The 19,667-nt window shown below is 37.6% G+C and overlaps 1 long non-coding RNA gene across 2 annotated transcripts in view; it reads right to left on the bottom strand.

The window, feature by feature from the left end:
- LOC138743217 (uncharacterized) overlaps positions 1 to 19,667 on the bottom strand; it is a 1,573,181-nt gene that overhangs the window by 415,901 nt on the left and 1,137,613 nt on the right. The gene's annotated exons all lie outside the window — the stretch shown is intronic.

The raw sequence follows: 19,667 nt of genomic DNA, 5'->3' as shown, positions 1-19,667 counted from the left end.
CAAGCTGGTTTCTGCACTCCTTCGCTGTCATACGCAAAAGCTGCAAAGATCTTTCTTTCATCAGAGAGAACTGTGGACCATTTCTGTATATACTCTGCAATTCCATAATCTGCTCTTGGTGCAATTTCTATTTTAATTTCTATTTTAACTCATAAAATATAGATAAGCAACTAACATCAATAACACATCAAACAGTCAAGTACCACTTTGTTTAGCTTTGAATTTCCCTTCCCTGAGGATACAAAACATTGCTGATTAAAGAGAAAGAAGGTGGGGGTTTTCATCATCATCTATTAACTATTTCAATGCCTTTTGTACAGTCTAGGCCCAAGTTCTGACAGACAAATTTTCAGTGATGTCCATTATTTTCTGCTGTGAATTTTAACCCACCCAATAACATCGTGGTTAGATCGACTGCTACCGGCACCAAAGAACCCGAAGGACCAAAGGGCCCTGATTCAATTTTAGGCAATGCTGAATATATTGATGAGACTCCAAGGTTATAACTTGGTTCAGATAAATAAAGGAAATGGGAACAAGAAAAGGCCAATCGGACCGTAGGGCTGCATGGATAGCGTAACGGTTAGTGCAACACTGTTTCAGCGCCAACGACAGGAGTTTTAATCCCATGATGTCTGCAAGTGTTTGTATAGTTTCCCCAGATTTCCTCTGGGTGCACTGGTTTCTTCCCACTCTTCAAAATATATTGGGTTTGGAGATAAATTGGGTGTAACTGGGCAGCACAGGGTGTCAGAATCAGAATCAGAATCTATTGTCATGAACAAGTCATTAAATTTGGTGTTTTGCAGTCGCATCATGGTGTAAACATTCATATTATAACCATCTTGCAACATTGCTATAAATAAAAAAAATAATGCAAGAAAATAAGGCAGTGTCTTTGGTTCATTGATTATTCAGGAATCTGATGACAGTGGGCAAGAAGCTGGCCTTATACTGTTGAGTGCTCATCGTCAGGCTCCTGCACCTTTTTCCAAATGATAGCAGAGTGAAGATGGCATGGCCTGGGTGGTGAAGGTCTTTGAGGATAGAAGCTGCTTTTGTAAGAGACCTCCTCATGTTGATGTCCTTGATGGAGTGAATCTGGTGCCTGGCAATGTCAGAGCCAGTTAACAATCCTTGAAATTTATTCTCGACCTGAGAATTGCTGCATCCATACCAGGCAGTGATGCAACCAGCCAGAATCCTCTCCACGGTACACATGGAGAAGTTTGCGAGACAGAACTCGTGGGACGGAAGGCCCTATTGCTGTTTGGTATGTATGTCTAATTTTTTTTTTACATTTTAAGATGCCGTGCTCTTCAATAACATACCTCTTTGTAGGCAATTTTTTACACTAAATAATCATGGGATTGCAGATGCTGAATCCTACTCCAGGCCAATACCCATGACCTCATCTAATATTGCTTGCATGTGAATGAGATTTACCTAGGCTACAGTATCTTGCTCCATCAATGAATAAGAACATTGGTTAATCTTTAAATTCCTCAGAAGTGATCTGCAGCTTGGACATCAAGCAATGCAAGATGGGCACCATGGTTAGTGAAACGCTGTTACAGTGCCAAAGTCCGGGTTTCAAATTCAGCGCAGTCTTTAAGGAGTTTATATGTTCTCTAAGTGTCTGTGGGGGTTTCCTCCAGGTGCTCCAGTTTTCTCCTACCCTTCATAACGTACCGGAGGTATAAGTCAATTGGGTGTAATTGGGCGGCACAGGCTCCTGAGTTGAAAGTACCTGTTACTGTGATGTTTGTCTAAATTTTTTTTTAATGGGCAGCTGATGTTGATTCTCGCTTTCTGGAAAAAATGGTGAAGAAGATGGGCAAAGAGTGAAGGAAAATTTGCCTTCAGCAGACGAAACTTATGAAGGATACAAAGCTGGAAATAAAACACAAAGCCCTGCAGTCGCCGTGGTTGAAGTAAAAATGCAATGCTGGAGAAAGTCAGCAGATCAATCAGTGTCCTTTATCTTTGGCTTGGCTTCGCGGACGAAGATTTATGGAGGGGGTAAAAAGTCCACGTCAGCTGCAGGCTCGTTTGTGGCTGACAAGTCCGATGCGGGACAGGCAGACACGATTGCAGCGGTTGCAAGGGAAAATTGGTTGGTTGGGGTTGGGTGTTGGGTTTTTCCTCCTTTGCCTTTTGTCAGTGAGGTGGGCTCTGCGGTCTTCTTCAAAGGAGGTTGCTGCCCGCCAAACTGTGAGGCGCCAAGATGCACGGTTTGAGGCGTTATCAGCCCACTGGCGGTGGTCAATGTGGCAGGCACCAAGAGATTTCTTTAGGCAGTCCTTGTACCTTTTCTTTGGTGCACCTCTGTCACGGTGGCCAGTGGAGAGCTCGCCATATAATACTTTATAGAGCCAAAATAAAGATACATAAACAACATTTCTCTCTCCAACCCTTCATCAAACTATATCTAAGGATACAAAGACAGCATCTGCCATAATTTCATCTTCGATTTGTGATTGTGTACGAAAATAACTGTGATGCTTGTTAGGATGAAAGAAAAAGTAAAACAAACCTTTGTGCATTCTACATGACAAGTGATGGGGACTGGCTAGCTTAAAATTTTGAACCACTTGTCCAATGCAGTGAACCTTGCCATTACAGTTTGCAAGATCTTGGTTTCTGAATGTTAATTCAGACAGTTAAAATAAAGAATTCTATCAATGCATGCTCAAAGACCCTTGGGCAACTCTGAGATGTAGTTCGTCTTTGATGAAAATCCTCTTTGAGGCTATGACTTGTTTGAAAGCAGCAAATGCTGATCTTCTGTCAGACATTCAAATGACCCCAACCAGAGGAGTTAAACCAAATGCTCTTATGAATATGTAAAAACACTTCCGTCCATCCATACTGCAAACAGAAGTACTTGTACTGTGGAATCCATAATAGATTTAACTGTCAGTAAATAAAGACTTAATTTCTTTGACTCGGAACTTTTTTTTTCCTTGCAGAATATTTGCCAAGAAATTTACCTGCACTTGAACCAACATAAGAAAGCTCCCTCAACTGTTTTTCGGGAAATAAATTATTATCTTTTGAACAAATGAAGAACAAATATGGTATAACTCACGGTACAATGTTTGCATACCACCAACGGAAAACCAACTTGAAGGACAAATTGGGAAGCAGACTGAGGTTACCAGAAGAAAGCAATTTTGAATATGTGATTGCAGACACAATGATAATTAAAAGATTTATAACAAACATGTACATCAAACTGCAAGAGAAAGAGAACGAGGAAACAAGCTGTAAACCCAAACAGAAATGGGAACAAGATCTAAACATAAAGATAAAGAATGAAACATGGCAAAAGCTATGCTCCGGAACTATGAGAAATACAATAAACATGAGGTTATGCATGATACAATATAATTGGTTACACAGGCTATACACCACGCCCCAAAAGTTAAATAAATGGGACCCAACAGTATCAGACAGATGTTTTCGCTGGAAGAAGGAAACGGGAACAACAGTACATGCAATTTGGGCATGTGAGAAAGTGGAAAAGTTTTGGGAAGATCTAAATCAGGCATTAAATAAAATCACAAAAAGCAACATACCGAAAAATCCAGAGATCTTTCTTCTAAGTAATATAAGAAGTAAAGAACTTGGCCTTGATTTGGATGGAGCATAAAAAAGATTTATTATGATAGCCTTAGCTGTAGCAAAAAAAATGTATTTTGTCAACCTGGAAATCAGAAGATAGCCTGAGAATACAGCAATGGTACATAGAAATGAATAAATGTATTCCATTGGAAAAAATAACATATAATTTAAGAAATAACATCACAGTATTCGAACAAATTTGGGAACCGTACATGGAACACAACAGAGAAGTCCTACCGCGGACCTCCACCGCCTAAAATGACAGGAGAAGAAGACTAAATGAACTGACCCAGTATGTAAAAGTAGAAGACACAATTTCTTGTTTATTTTCATTGTGTGATGACATTGTTTAATGGGTTTAATGTATCATATATGTTGAACGTTGAGTGAGTGGGGAGGGGGGGTGAAGGAGGGAGGGAAGGGAGGGGGAAAAGGGAGAAAACGACACTGTGTATATTCAAGAGGAAAATGCTTGTGTGTATTTCGATCAGTTTGGTTCATAGTATGAAAAAAATATATTTTTTAAAGAACTGTGTAAAATGGCTCCAAAAATAATCATGAAATTTGAAAGGATTGGTTTAAATTCAGCATATTTGGACTCCTTCATACAATTCCACTCCACTTCAGGAAGAGCATGCAGTTAACGTCAAATTTTCTGCTTGAGTAACATTGTCCCTGACAGTTCCAACCTCCCAAAATAACCTTTAAAGCTTTACACCACAATAAACCACTAGAAGTGTTGGAAAGGAATAAGTGCTTGCTTCAATGAGGGTAGGTAATTGTACATCTCCCAAGGCGAGGGGGTGGAGTGGGGGTGGTGGGAGGGTGGGATAGAGAACATGCATGAGATTCTCGTTCAAGAAACATTCAATGGAGATGTTTCTCAAGCCAAGTTCATTGTCATCTGATTGGACAAGTACAACTTCAACGAAACAGTGTTCTCCCGTCCTCGGTGCACAACACACAGACACACAACCAGACATAACAGATACAGACAAACAATACATATGCAGGACAAGTATTCATTGATACAAATAAGTATATAAATATCATTTCATTAATATGAAAGTCTCAGATATTTAGTGTGACCAGTTCTTTCGGTCATTCAGCCTATGAGTGCCCACTAGAAACACTAATGCTGTTCAAAGCACAGGCATGCGACCACGGTGAGGTCATTCAGCCTAAATGTGCCCACTAGAAACGCTAATGCTGTTCTAAGCACAGGCATGCGACCACGGTGAATGCAAAATGTAAGAATCCCCACATTTTCTGTAAAAGCTTTCCTTAACTTCTGCAATAACACTGTGAGAGGCCAAGGGTCATGTGTGGTAGATCTCTGAGGCAGGGAGTGGAGGGCTGGTGGGAAACCAAAATATTGACATGTGGTTTCTGAGACTGAATGAACACAAACAAAACTCTGCATGGCTATCACTCTCAGGATCCTTGCAGGCATTCCCTCCTGAGTGATCTTGTGTCTGACCACTTGCTTGCTTGCTGCTCCATTGCCAAAATCAAGAAAAGTTTAACCATCATTGTGGGAAACCTTCAATTTGTGACAATTATTACTTTGGACGTTCAATCTGGAATGGACGTTCGGCTGCATGGTGGGGGTCCTTAAAGTGGCAGAAGTATAATGCCCTGCAGGCAACTCTGTGGCAATTTCCTGCAGTGAACGCTATACCTATCTATCATCAGATGTTTTTCTCCATTAGTTTGTTGATTTTTGATTTTTTTAAAAATTTCAAAGTAGTATTTTTTCATAGTAAAAAATTACATGCACACAAAGTGCAGAAGTTATTTACATTCTCAAGTTTCATTCAGTTTATACATTTGACGCATCATTCACTCTGCACATTCTGGTCCTGCACATAATTTTTTGGGGCTCTTCTCATTTGAAGTCACTCAGGTAGTGTCGTCACTCAGGTAGTCCCATGAGGTGAAACAACCTTCTGTTGTTGGAGGAGCTTGCCCTTCAATGTCCACTTGTGGAAGGACACTTGACTATGGTTCTTCCCATCAGCGTTCTTGCATTGGCTGCACCAAATTGTGGAGTATCACTCAGCATGTATTCTGGAAGACTAGATGGTACTGGTTGGCAGCAAAGAAGGTTTGAACTGACCAAAGAGCAACTTTCATCGAGTTGATGATCTTCCCGCAGCACTTGAACATGGAGGATTTACTTATTTTTGCTCGATTTCTTTTGCCCTTCCAGCTGTCTAATTTTGAATGTCAATCCCTGCTGAAACCCATGTAGGGATGTAGTGACTGTGATCCCAGTCTGTTAAGATTTGTTATTGCAGGTGGGTTGAAAATAATCTCAGCAAATATTACTGGAAACAAACTTTAGGTGTTACTATATTGTTTGTGTACTTTAGTTGAGATGAATGCTGAAAAACAATGGTTGGGATTAGAGATGTGCTGCAATGAAACATCCAGTCTTAATAATGATTGCTCTTTAAGACGATGTTGATGCATTTTTTGTCAAGTCAATAGGGCGGTGCAGACATGTCTCAGTTAAAGTAACATTATTACAATGCCAGTGACCTAGCTTTGAATCTGCCGCTGACATTCAGGAGTTTTTAATTCTTCTCCCTGTGTCCTGGTGGAATTTGTCTGGGTGCTCCAGTTCCCTCCCACTTTCCAAAGACGTACGGGATTGGTAGGTTAATTGGTCACATCAGTGTAATTTGGTGGTGTGGGCTCATAGGTCAGAAGGGCCTATTACCAGGCTGTATCATTAGTTCATTTAATTTGTGAATTAAATTAAATAAATAGCTGTTTATGGGTATTACACAGGTGTATTTCAGACCACCATGTTTCGCCTTCTTCTGGTGTTCATAAATCATGATGGCATTTTTGATGTGGTTTCTACTTATAAGATTTCTCTAAGTCTAACAAGAGCTTAGTACGATATGGCTGAGTGTGCCTGGCTGAATGTCAGATAGCCACACTGACCTTAATTAAAGTTGACTAAAAACTTGAATGATTTATGCTTCCAGATCACGAGACACAGTGGTCTAAAAATAAACTCGGTTTCAGAAATTCCTCAACAGCTTGGTCAGAAAGTATTCAAGCACCAACTCAGACATTCTTAATTCACATCTTTTAAAGAGCTTGCATGAGAACGATGGTGACAGGAAAAATCCTTGTTTCTCATAAACTGCAAAAGAACAATCTACAATTTTCAGTATCATTAATGTGTAAAAATATTCCAATGCATTTCAAAACAAAATTTTGCAATGAGACATACGAAAGAATTTTTATTTAAATGTCATCCTTAAAATACCATTAACGTGCCAAAGAGTATTTTTTTATTTAAAAAAAAATAAACAGACAGCATTGTATCAGGCCCTTTTGGCCCTCGAGTCCGTGCTGTCCAATGACACCCAATGACCTACAATCCCCAGAACATTTGAAGGGTGGGAGGAAACTGGAGCACCTGGTGGAAACCAACACAGAATATGATTGACACCTGTTGGCTGCTCAAGACTGGTTTGTAGGAACCATGTATCCGAACTGGGATTAGAGAAGGTGCTGAAGGCAAGAAGGGCTCCCACAGCCCTAGGGCACTGAAGGCTTCCTGATCGTATCAGAGGATTAGATCGGGAACTTGGATTGCCAATGGCTTGAACTGGAGTCTGTGTTGCTGTAGACGCTGCGGGAGCGCTGGACGCCAATCCACAGCCCCCCCTACATTTCGGAAAGGATTCTCCTTTGCTTCTCATTCTCCTACTGTCAGGGGCACTGGGCACTGCTCATGGTGACTTTTTATTTGTCTAATGGCAGATAAAAATGAAGTACATCAAGTATAATTACCTTTTAATGCATTATTGCATTAAAATGCAAGGAACAACAAAAACAGATGCTGAAAATAAACAATGAAATTGCTCAGGCAGTATATGCAAAGAAGACGAAAAATAGACTTTCAGATCTGAATCCCTTCTGTGTCGTTGAGCATCATGAGAAATATATCTTGAAATATATTTGAACTTGAAAATATAGCCCAGCGTTCTGGAGCTGGACGGAAAATTCCGTTTCCATTTGCAGCTCCTTGGATAACTGAACAGCCAAGGCCTTTATGCTGCCAGATCATTCAAACACAGGCTGATGAACAACAGATAATATTACTCTGCAAAACTGCAAGGTAATGACTATGTCCAGTCATCACAATCAGACCAGCAAACGATGAATTTTATTGCCAAGTTCCCTATCATCAATACCGGTGAAGCTCCATTGACCAAATGTATCAGTCTATAGTGGCTCTCAGAGCATGGCAGGTTTGGGTATATTGGGGTAAGTAATTAATCTCCCAATTCTTTGTCTTTCCACCATCAACAAGATGGCATTCAGGAGTGGGATGGAATACATCCCACTAGTATGGGAAAGTGTAGCTCCAACAACACTCATAAACACAACAGAGCACTTGATTAGCATCCAATTCAATATCCTAAATGTTCAACCTCTCCACTGTTGCTGCACCAGCGACTCCAACTACACAACTGGAATATTCTGATTGCATCTCCCAAATGCACAACTACTGTCAGCGGGATAGCTCACATATGGGAATGAAACCGCCTGCAATTTCCTCTTTTAAACTGATACAAATTACTTGGACGATTCCCAATTCAACAATAATACAGGCAGTATAAGAAAATAACTCGGTTTTACAGATCAATTCAAATGATTGTATCTTATGTTTATTAAGGAATTTTCGACTCAGTTTCCTCTATTTTTGTGTGATGTGTTATGTGCTTTCTTTTCTAAAACTCTCTATGTAAGCTTATATGTTAAACTCAATAAAAATTTTGAAAAAGAAAGTAACTCGCCACTATCTTTTGCATTGCTCACATGACTAATCAAAAATCATCGACTTTGCCAGTGATTGCCACACCATGAAAGTGATTTTTTTTTTAAATCAACCGCCTTTTAGACATATATGTTCCAGAATATGTTCTAATATTGTGAATTTAAGTCAGAGGACACCATTTCAGCAGTTAACTATATATTATTTTTAATTTTTCTTTTTCACACTATGAACCATACTAACCAAAATACACACAAACATTTCCATCTTGAATATACACAGTGTCATTTTCTCCCCTTTTTCCCCCTCCCTTCCCTCCCTCCTTCACCCCCCCCCACCCACTCAACGTTCAACATATATGATACATTAAACCCATTAAACAATGTCATCACACAATGAAAATAAATAAGAAAATTGTATCATCTACTTTTACACACTGGGTCAGTTCATTTCGTCTTCTTCTCTTTCTGTCATTTTAGGTGGTAGAGGTCCGTGGTAGGACTTCTCTGTGGTGTTCCATATATGGTTCCCAAATTTGTTCGAATACTGTGATGTTATTTCTTAAATTATATGTTATTTTTTTCCAATGGAATACATTTATTCATTTCTATGAACCATTGCTGTATTCTCAGGCTATTTTCTGATTTCAAGGTTGACATAATACATTTTTTGCTACAGCTAAGACTATCATAATAAATCTTTTTTTGTGCTCCATCCATCCAAATAGAGTCCAAATTCTTTACTTCTTATATTACTTAGAAGAAAGGTCTCTGGATTTTTTGGTATGTTGCTTTTTGTGATTTTATTTAATACTTGATTTAGATCTTCCCAAAACTTTTCCACATTTTCACATGCCCAAATTGCATGTACTGTTGTTCCCGTTTCCTTCTTCCAGCGAAAACATCTGTCTGATACTGTTGGATCCCATTTATTTAACTTTTGGGGCATGGTGTATAGCCTGTGTAACCAATTATATTGTATCATGTGTAACCTCATGTTTATTGTGTTTCTCATAGTTCCGGAGCATAGCTTTTCCCATGTTTCATTCTTTATCTTTATGTTTAGATCTTGTTCCCATTTTTGTTTAGGTTTACAGCTTGTTTCCTCATTCTCTTTCTCTTGCAGTTTGATGTACATGGTTGTTATAAATCTTTTAATTATCATTGTGTCTGTAATCACATATTTCACAAAGTTTAAGAAAGAATCACAATTTAAATGGCAAACACAAGCAATCCGATACCTAGATATTCAACTAGATAATAACCTAGGCCATCTATACAAATTAAATTATCAGCCATTAATGAAGAAATTACAAGACGACTGAGAACATTGGAAAGATTTACTACTAACACTGATAGGAAGGGTAAATTGCATTAAAATGAATATCTTCCCAAAGATACAATACCTATTCCAATCATTACCAATTCACCTAACAGAGAAATTCTTCAAGGAGCTAAAGAAAATAATAAGGAAATTCTTATGGAAAGGGGGGAAACCGAGGATAGCGCTAGATAAATTAACAGAATGGTACAAACGAGAGGTTTACAGTTACCAAACTTTAAGAATTATTATAGAGCAGCACAAGTAAGATACCTATCAGATTTTTATCAAAAGGGGGAAAAACCAGATTGGACCAGATTAGAGCTAGATAAAATAGGGGAGAAGATACCTGAACATATACTATATAAGTGGGATGAAAAGTGGTGCAACATGGGAATTCACCAGTACTGCACCATCTGCTCAACATTTGGAAGAAGATTCACGTAGAAAGGAAAAAAAAACAGATTATCAACTACCAAAATTAATATTGATGCAAAATTAACTAATCCCTTTCACAATAGATAACCTTTCCTTTAGAGAATGGGAGAGAAAAGGGATCAAAAGAATAGAAAATTGTTTTACGGGAAATAAATTATTATCTTTTGAACAAATGAAGTGCAAATATGGTATAACTCACGGTACAATGTTTGCATACCACCAATGGAAAACCTACTTCAAGGACAAATTGGGAAGCAGGCTGAGGTTACCAGAAGGAAGCAATTTTGAATAAGTTAACTGTATTCTTCACATTGCATTATTTTCTAAACGCTGAAACCTGCTATGAAATGTAGGTACACCCTGTTTTTTATGAATACTCGCTTTACAAAAAATCACTTTTACAAAGAAAGTTGTGTTCGCTTTTACAAAAGTATTTGAATGAGGTTTTGCTTGTATGGAAATAGCCTTTAATAGTAGTGAATGGGTCTTTGCTTTATGCCATTTTGGCTTATGAAAGGTTTCATAGGAATGCTCAAAAGTTCAGGGAGGTGCTTTCTGTCAAATAAAAATGTTACCAACTTTTCAGGAGATAATCGAAAGACCAGCATGGACAAATTGTTCTTCTAACATTCTGTGCTGTTTGTCGTTTTCAGACACAATGACTTGTGAATTGTCTTTTTAATCAACATTTCTTCAAAATTTTTGGCCACCATTGGTAAAATGGATACAAACCAATCATCAGACACAGAACCAGAGATAAACTTTCAATGATAAAAGCAACAGGAAATTAGTCGTCCCTTGTAAGGACATACTGAGCACCTTCTTCATGACAAACTCAGAGAGGGTGAAGGTGAGGTTGGATTTTGAGGTGGTAGGGATGGGTAACTGTTACTTCAAATGTTGAGGCAAATACATACCACACTAAGTTGGCAATCTAGTGTGGTATGTGGAATTCCTAGTCCCTTTTAGTCATTTTGAACTGGGCTTCACAGGTGCTGTTAAAGCTTGTTTTCCATATGTGTGGACAAAAGAGATATTATGACAGTGTTGTCCAGAGATACACGTTGGTGAACATTACTGTACTCATCAGATTCAAAGAAAACATAAGTAATGGATTCTGCAGAAGTTTCACCATTTTTAATTCCATTGGACTTCTCATTGAAATTGGATCACATTGAACACTAAATGTCATACTGTGCAATCTAATCTCTCAACATAAGCTGATCCCAAACCAATCACTCAGCTTCAGTTCAGTTAAGGGGTAATCAATATCACATATAGTTCTCATGCTGCAAGTCAGATTCACGGACCATTGTTGACATGGTCCAAACTACATTATCTTTGCAGTTTCTTTTTTGCCCTTAATCATCTCTTTCCCATATAATCCAATAACAATTAATCTAATCTTAAATAGCTTCCCTTGAATTTAAGGAATCACCTTATATGTAGAAATGAAGAACATGGTTGCCGTTTATTCTATCAGTCTCTGGATGTTTTCATTTAGTGAGATATTCCTAGATCTCCAATGATTTGAGACCAAATATTACATTTATATGAATGGAAGGAAGTTAATGTCTCCAGCTTTCACTCTCCAGCAGACTTAACTGTCAAAAGTGCACAGAGCTTGTTCAACCATGGCTTCCTCCTCATGTCTTCCTTCTCCTTTTAGAATCAGGAGAAATACCAGAAATGAATATCAGCAACATTCATCCCCCATCTCCATTGTTGGATGGAGGTGATAAGGAATTGACTGACAAACACTGAGAGAGAGAAAAAAAGCGAGCTCAGGTATCAGCAAGTTGACTTGAAGAGGCATTACTTGAGGTTTGGTATTCTGCAGTCTAAACGACTTTCCAGAATAAATCGAGGGACATTTCAAATAGACAGATACTTTGTTTTAAATTGAAATCACACAACGGTTTGATTCACAAGAGGCACATGAATAATAAGCCACAATGTTTAAGACCCAGTCCATAATGTCAAGTCTCAGTGCAGCCAAATTTACCTGAACTGAATGAAGTTCAGTTGCAGTTGTTATATTTCTGACATTAAATCTTTTTAAAGTTGTAGTATCAAAATAAAAGGTAAAAAAATATAAAATGCATTTTAAACAAAATGAAATGATTAACCACAAATTATCGAAAATATTTAAGACAAATAAAATAACTTTGAAAATACTTATCTTTAATCTTCCATCATAATCTGAAGACCGAGAATGCCAAATGTAATCAGTGAGGTCTGGGACTGCACCAAGTGTCCATAACCATATACTCGATGTCGCATCAGGAAGTCACAGGAGCACTTGGACTCCATAAGGAGACTTCTAATGGTACCTTTCGAAGGATATGGTGTTGTGTCACTCAGTAAGTTGACAGTCACCAGGGCACACAAGGAAATCCAAAACTTTATTTAGCTTCAACAGTGGACATGCAGACCAACAGATCTAATAAGACCCATCAGTTCGAGTTTCCTACATTCTTGGGATCACTTTGAAATGAATTCTTGTGATCAGTTCAAAGTGAGTCCTTACTCAACACACTTCAAATAATCAACAAAAATCATCTCAAAGTATTTATATATATTTTAAATTCATGTATATATGTGATTAATGTGTATGGTGTGTTCTGGTGTACTTGTGTGCACCATGTTTGGAAAAATGCTATTTCATCAGGTTGGATATGTACAGTCATATGGTAATAACTTGAACAATGTGAAGAACTCCACTAACTCCAATAAATTATGACTGCACAATCCTGAATGTTTGTTACAATTTAAATTTACATTTGGAAATTGTATTATTTATTGATACAATTCAGTTAATCTAATAGAATCTGTGACTTTATGAAAAGCCTACTCCAGTTTAACTCATTTCTGCTTTCTCACCATCTTTGCATTCATTTCAGCCTGTGGACAGTGAGTTATTGGGACAGATTGAGCTGTTTCAATCATTTCTTCATAATCCTGTCATAATCTCCATATTTTGAATGTCTCGATCTTTAGTTACACTGTCAGTCTTTGGGTGACCATCACTCCATAATCTGGTTGAAACACAGATATCCGACAGCACATATCCCCAATTCCCCCTTTAAAATTTGGCAAACAAATAGAGGATAATCTGCTTCCTCTGAGAGGAGTGGCATGGACAACTCTTGATGGATTACTGCATGATATTTCAGATGAACTGATATGAACACTACCAAAGTGTGAGGAACAAGAGGAAACAGTATCAAAATATTTGCATTTATATAGCATCTGTCACATCCCTAGGGATGGTGGCACTTGAACAATTCTGGACAAGCGCATAATACAAGGTCAAATTCAGAACAAATTTGTGAAGAAATACCTTGTATAAATATGTGTGGTAGTAGAGACCAAAGACCATCAAAATGTTTGATGCAGCCCTTTCTCAGTTCTGCACTAGAATGTCAACCATGACTTTATTCTCCAGAATGGAACCTGAACCTGTAGAATTCTGATTTTAGTGGATGACATCTCTCAACCAAACTGAAACTAATCAATTGATCAAGACCAAAAATAAACAACCGACTGAGGAAGAAATTTGATATATCTGTAAACTCTTTATTTGTGTATTATCAACTTAGAACTTTGATAAATATAATTATGGTAAAGAGATGAATTTACCCATGTTGACGAAATTTGAGTCTTTGATTTCTTCTGTACCTAAGACAGATTATATTTTGGGTATGTACCAAATGTTACAAGATGCGATGGATAAACCGGATTGGGAGTAATCTCGACTTAAATGGGAAAGTGATTTAACTTATATTTTTCCCGAAGATAATTGGAAGGCTACGATAGTGTAAATAAAGTGACAAATGTACGATATGGAATGGTTAATTACAATTTTTTGCATCAATTGTATTTGACTCAAGAGAAATTTTTAAAAATATGGGTTTAGTAATTTGGTTTCTTGTTTTAGATATGGATTATGTATTGGAACTTTCTTACACGCTGACTGGTCTTATATTAAAGTATAACTGTTTTGGGAAGGAATTGGATTGATTTTGGAAAAATTATTTAACAGTAAATTATCATTAGACCAATCGATTTTTTTTGTTGAGATATATGGTTTCTTTGAAAGAACTAGGGTTGCAATTGTACATCTAGTGCTGTCTGTAGCATGAAAATGTGTAGCTAGGACTTGGAAAGATAATGTGGAGATTAACATAACATGCTGGCAGAATGAATTAAGAGCTTGTATTATTATGGAAAAAAATTACATGTAATTTGCATGATAATTATTTGTTTTTTGTTACAATGTGGGTCTTATTTGGAATATATGAATTTGGAAATACTTTGAAATATTCTTTATATTAACTGTATTGTTTTTATATTTGGCTACCCTTGAGGGAGCTGGTTGAAGGGGTGGGAGGGTGAGTGAGGGTTATTTTTAAATATAAAAATTTGTTCTTCACTTTTCTTTGTTATGTTTAACTGTATTTTGATTAAAGTCTTTAAATAAAGTTTTCAAAAAAAATGACCAAAAATAAACCCAGTTAAAGGTTGACTCCCAATAGACACAGGATCACTCAAAAAAGTTCCTGAAAGGAACATTTGACTCGATTGACACCATTTCAATCAACATACACCTTTTAAATAAGAGCAAGTGAAATGAATAACCATGGCAAAGACAAAGTGAGGGAAGAAACATGTATATTTATATATCACTAAGCAGACTACCCACTAGTGTATGGTTGATTATTAATTGATCAAAGTTATTCCTGCCCCTGAAAGTGTCAGACTTTTATATAATTATTGATCACATGTGGTTGCAGTCAATATAAAATGTTGTAATAGGGCTGTCATTCTGTCATGTGAAAAAGTAGAGAAAAAGAATAAATAATGAAAGGTTTTGTGAACTCAGGCTCTGAGCCGCATGCAATTGCTCCACAACTCTTACTATTGCATCATTTCTGTTTGTGAAAACATTTACAAGATGTCATTTACATCAACAATAAGCCTATAATATCAGTGATTAGACAGAAAAATTGCGAGTTTTTTTTAACGATATTGCTGTGTTGTAATCAAGCTGGAGCATTTTGATTCAATCTAGTGTGAATTTCCATCTTTGAGGATTAGACAGAATGTTTGAACTCCATAGAGGCGAATATGCCTTTGTGGCTCACAATTCATGGCAGCATAATGCTTCATACCTCACAACTCGTATGTCATCAGCATCTCTCACACTGCGATAAGCAAATTAGAACACAAGGGGATGTTATTAAAGCGGGCAATGCTTTGAAGGATCTGTCAATCAGAGCGTGACAGAGTGGGCACATCAAATTATTTACTCGCTGCAGCCGAGCACAGGCATGCGCTGTTTCAGATGGGCTATCACTCACTAAGGTGGAAAAGAAGGGAAAGGAAATAAACAGGTCTAGAAGCAGGGCTTCTTGCATTTTGTACCTGCATGTACTTTGTTATATTGGTGTTCATGCCCATCACCTTCTGGTGGAGACAAGAGTGTGTTCATTATCCAGAGAAAGTCTCTGTGGAAAATGCACAAATGCAAGTCAACTGTAACCAACTGACAGGGAAAGCAAAGAAGACGTTCACAATGCTCGTCAGGAATTCCCTTTAATTTCATAATACGTAGAGATAGAACACCTTCATTGAATATCCAACAGGAGAATTAATGGGATGCAAATATGAACACTTTGTTCCAAAGCATCCACTCCATGACTTATCACTGTGGATTTATGAATCAAGGGACCCCACTAGGTACATAGAAACCATCTCGCTGTCTGTAATTCAAACAACCTATTACCTGGATGGATGTGATGGCATGCATTTTGATGTAAAAGAAGCATCACCATGGAAAAGGTGTGAGGTTTGGTTTCTCTGCTTACTATCCAAACATTTCAGATGGAGAAAGCAATCAAGTATAATGCATGCTCCACGTCTTCACAGCTGCAAGAATTTCTAAAATGGATCAATATAAATGGAATCACTCTGAACATTATTTGATAGCTTGTTAGAAGGTTTGCTTTCAACTGATACCAGGTGAGCTGAACAGCAAATATAACTAGTGACAATTATTTTGAAAAACTGGATTTTCTATGGGTAATAAATAGTTCCAATATTTTAGTCCTCACAACAGAAAGAGGTCAAATGGGCATCAATATATCTCATGAATTTCAGCAATCACCTGTAACCAAATCTTTTTGAGTTTTAGGTATCAACGTGATTCCATCAGTGCTGGTCAAAAAGCTACAAACTCTAGGCCTGTGTAATCCTCTCTACAACTTGATCCTTGACTTCCTCATCAGAAGACCACAGTCAGTACGAATTTGAAACTAAGTCTCCTCCTCATTGATTATCAACACAGGCACACCCCAAGGATGTGTGCTTAGCCCACTGTTCTACTCATCATACACCCATGACTGTGCGGCCAGGCTCAATTCCAATGCTATCGACAATTTGCTGATGGCTCCACAGTTGTTGGCAGAATCACAAACGTCAATGAGGAAGTGTACAGGAGAGAGATAGATCAGCTTTTTGAGTGGTGTCACATCAACAACCTAGCACTCAACATTAGCAAAACCAAGGAGATGATTGTGGACTTCAGAAGGAAGTCAGTGGAACGTGACCTAGTTCTCATCGAGGGCTCAGTAGCGGAGACGGTCAAGAACTTAAAATTCCTGGGTGTCAACATCTCTGAGGATCTGTCCTGAAGCCTCCAGCTTGATGCAATCATGAAGAAGGCTCGCCAGTGGCTATTCTTTGTAAGATGTCTGAGGTGATTCGGTATATCACAGAAGACTCTTGTAAACTTCTTGGTGTATCATGGAGAACACTCTGGCTGGTTGCATCACTGCCAACTCTCAGGCTTAGAGTAAACTCCAGAGGGTTGTTAACTCAGCCTGTGACATCATAGACTTCACTCCATCGAGAACATCTACATGAGGTGATGTCTTAAAAAAGCCACCTCTATCCTCAAAGACCCCAACCACCCAGGCCGTGCCCTCTTCACTCTGCTGCCATTGGGGAAAGGTGCAGGAGCCAAACGACAAGGACTCAGCAGCACAAGGACAGCTTCTTCCCAATGCCATCAGATTCCTGAATAATTGAAATGAACCAAAGAGACTGCCTTTCTTTTCGTGCACTATAATTTTATTTATTTATTTATTTATAGTAATGTTGTAAGATGGTTATAATATGAATGTTTGCCCTGTGATGCTGCCACAAAACACCACATTTCACGACTTGTTCATAGCAATAAATTCTGATTCTGATCAATGTATATTTCTTTTCCTGGAAATACAATTGCCTATAGGACTCTTCAAAACATTATCCTACCTCATTCAGGTAATTTGGAACAACAAAGATCAGCAACATGCAAAGAAACCTGATTTTCTTTGAGAACAGTTCATTAGCCACATTGCATTTATGGAAATAATATTTATTATGCAGTTTTATTTTTCAGCCCAAGCCAAGGGTGAAAGTAAACAATTTTCGCTAGAAAGAATGGGAACTGAGCACAATTAGCCTGGTTACTCTTTGAGGTGGGTCTGTGGAATATTTCATGCAATGTCAAGTCTAGTTTATTATCATCCAATTGCACAAATACAAACCTTCGAAACACCCTTTACTGGTCCTCAGTGAAAAACATGCAGACACCACCAAACATATATATTATGTAAATATATATATATATATATATATATGTGTGTGTATTTTATAGACATTTTATTTATATATACAATATTATTTGTATATACATTATTTATATATATATTATTTTTATATGTATAATTTTATATATATATGTGTGTGTGTATCTATATACATATTTTATATTTATATTTATATATATATATATACATATATGTGTGTGTGTGTATAAAAATTTTTCAAAAATATGAGAGTCTTGGATGGTTAATATGAGCAGTTCCTCTGCTCATTCAGCACTCTCACTGCCCATGAAAAGAAGCTATTCCTCAGCATGGTGGTATGGGCGCAAATACTCCTGTATCTCTTTCCCGAAAGGAGCAGCTGAAAAATGCTGTGGGCGGAGGTGGGGGGGTGTTGGAAGAGGTCCTCAATAACTTTGTACCCCTTCTTCAGACAACGATCCTGGTAGATCATGTCAATGGAGGAGAGGGTGGGTGGCAGTCATTCTCTTTGCTATACTTATGGTTGTGTGGATTGACCTCTGATCCATTTTTCTGCAGCAATTGTACCACTCTGTGATATGGCTGGCTAGGACACTCTTGATTGAGCTCCTGTAGAAGGTTGATGTGATGGTGGCTGGTAGCCTTTCCTGCTTCAGTTTTCTCAGGAATTGCAGTCCATTATTTTCCAGTTTATAGTATTTACAATATAATGTTTCAATGAGGCAACATATTGGTATTTTATTTATGGTTTGTGAATTTTTATAATAAATTGTACAGAAAAGACTGGGATGGAAAATGTTGACCCATGTGGAGAAGAGCAGGCTAATATTTATTTTCTGTGTATTTGACCCAAATAACATTGTTCCCATTTACAATGATTACTATGAAGTACCAGCAAAATAGTCACTGAATGTAAAAGTTAGACTCTTATTGCAGATGGTCTTTACTTGGCACCTTTGTGCCACGAATATTAATTATTACGAGAAAATAACTTCTCTGTAAAACTCCCAAAGGCTTTTGCTCCCTAATGAGATTGATCGGCAAGCAAGGTTAATTCAAATTTACCATCAACTGAGTTTGCAAGTGGATTTGAAGCAGACATTGCAAATTTATAATAATAATGAATGATTCAAGCAGGGACCCAACTTCAACTGGAACAACTTTGATCTGGGTTTGACTGAACATCAATCACTGCTGAAGATACAGATCTGTTGAAATAATACTCTGTACATCTGAGTGAAAAAGAATCAAGAAGGGTCTTTCAATATTCATAAAATTGAAGTTTACAAATCCCAGGAGAAAATCACCAAAGCGATTTATTCTGAGCACTAAGGTTACATTTAGCAATGGCTTTTGGCAAAGGTAAAAACGTCAGAGCCATTAAAGTACCCATAGCAGATTTACATTTTATGAACTATTTGGACCTTGAAGACACTTGAGGGAACGCAGCTAAAAATCCACAAATATATAAATGGTGAGTGAAAAAGAAATCTCAAAGTGGCTGAGCTTTGGAAACAAAAACAAAACAAATGGGCAATGCTCAGTCAGTTAAAAACATTTATGGAAAGATAAATAGAGTTAATTTTTGAAATCAAGAACCCTATTTCATTTTTCAGAAAAGCCACCTGACCTGCTGAGTGTTTCCACCATTCTCTGTCCATGTGAAAAGAAAAATCGAGTATGGACAAACTTCTGACCTGATGACAAATCTTCCTGAGCTTTGAGATTTCTTTAGGTGAGAATAATAATAACGATTATGAGTTTATTGACCTATACATTGTGCAATTTACATAATTCTCACATACTGCAGCCAATTAGGCACTTTGTAAAAGAAAACAAAC

Source organism: Narcine bancroftii, chromosome 9 (genome assembly GCF_036971445.1).
Source record: "Narcine bancroftii isolate sNarBan1 chromosome 9, sNarBan1.hap1, whole genome shotgun sequence".
In the NCBI taxonomy this organism is placed as follows: domain Eukaryota; kingdom Metazoa; phylum Chordata; class Chondrichthyes; order Torpediniformes; family Narcinidae; genus Narcine; species Narcine bancroftii.
The sequence above is the reverse complement of the archived record's forward strand: the minus strand, read 5'-3'. Positions and strand labels throughout refer to the sequence as shown.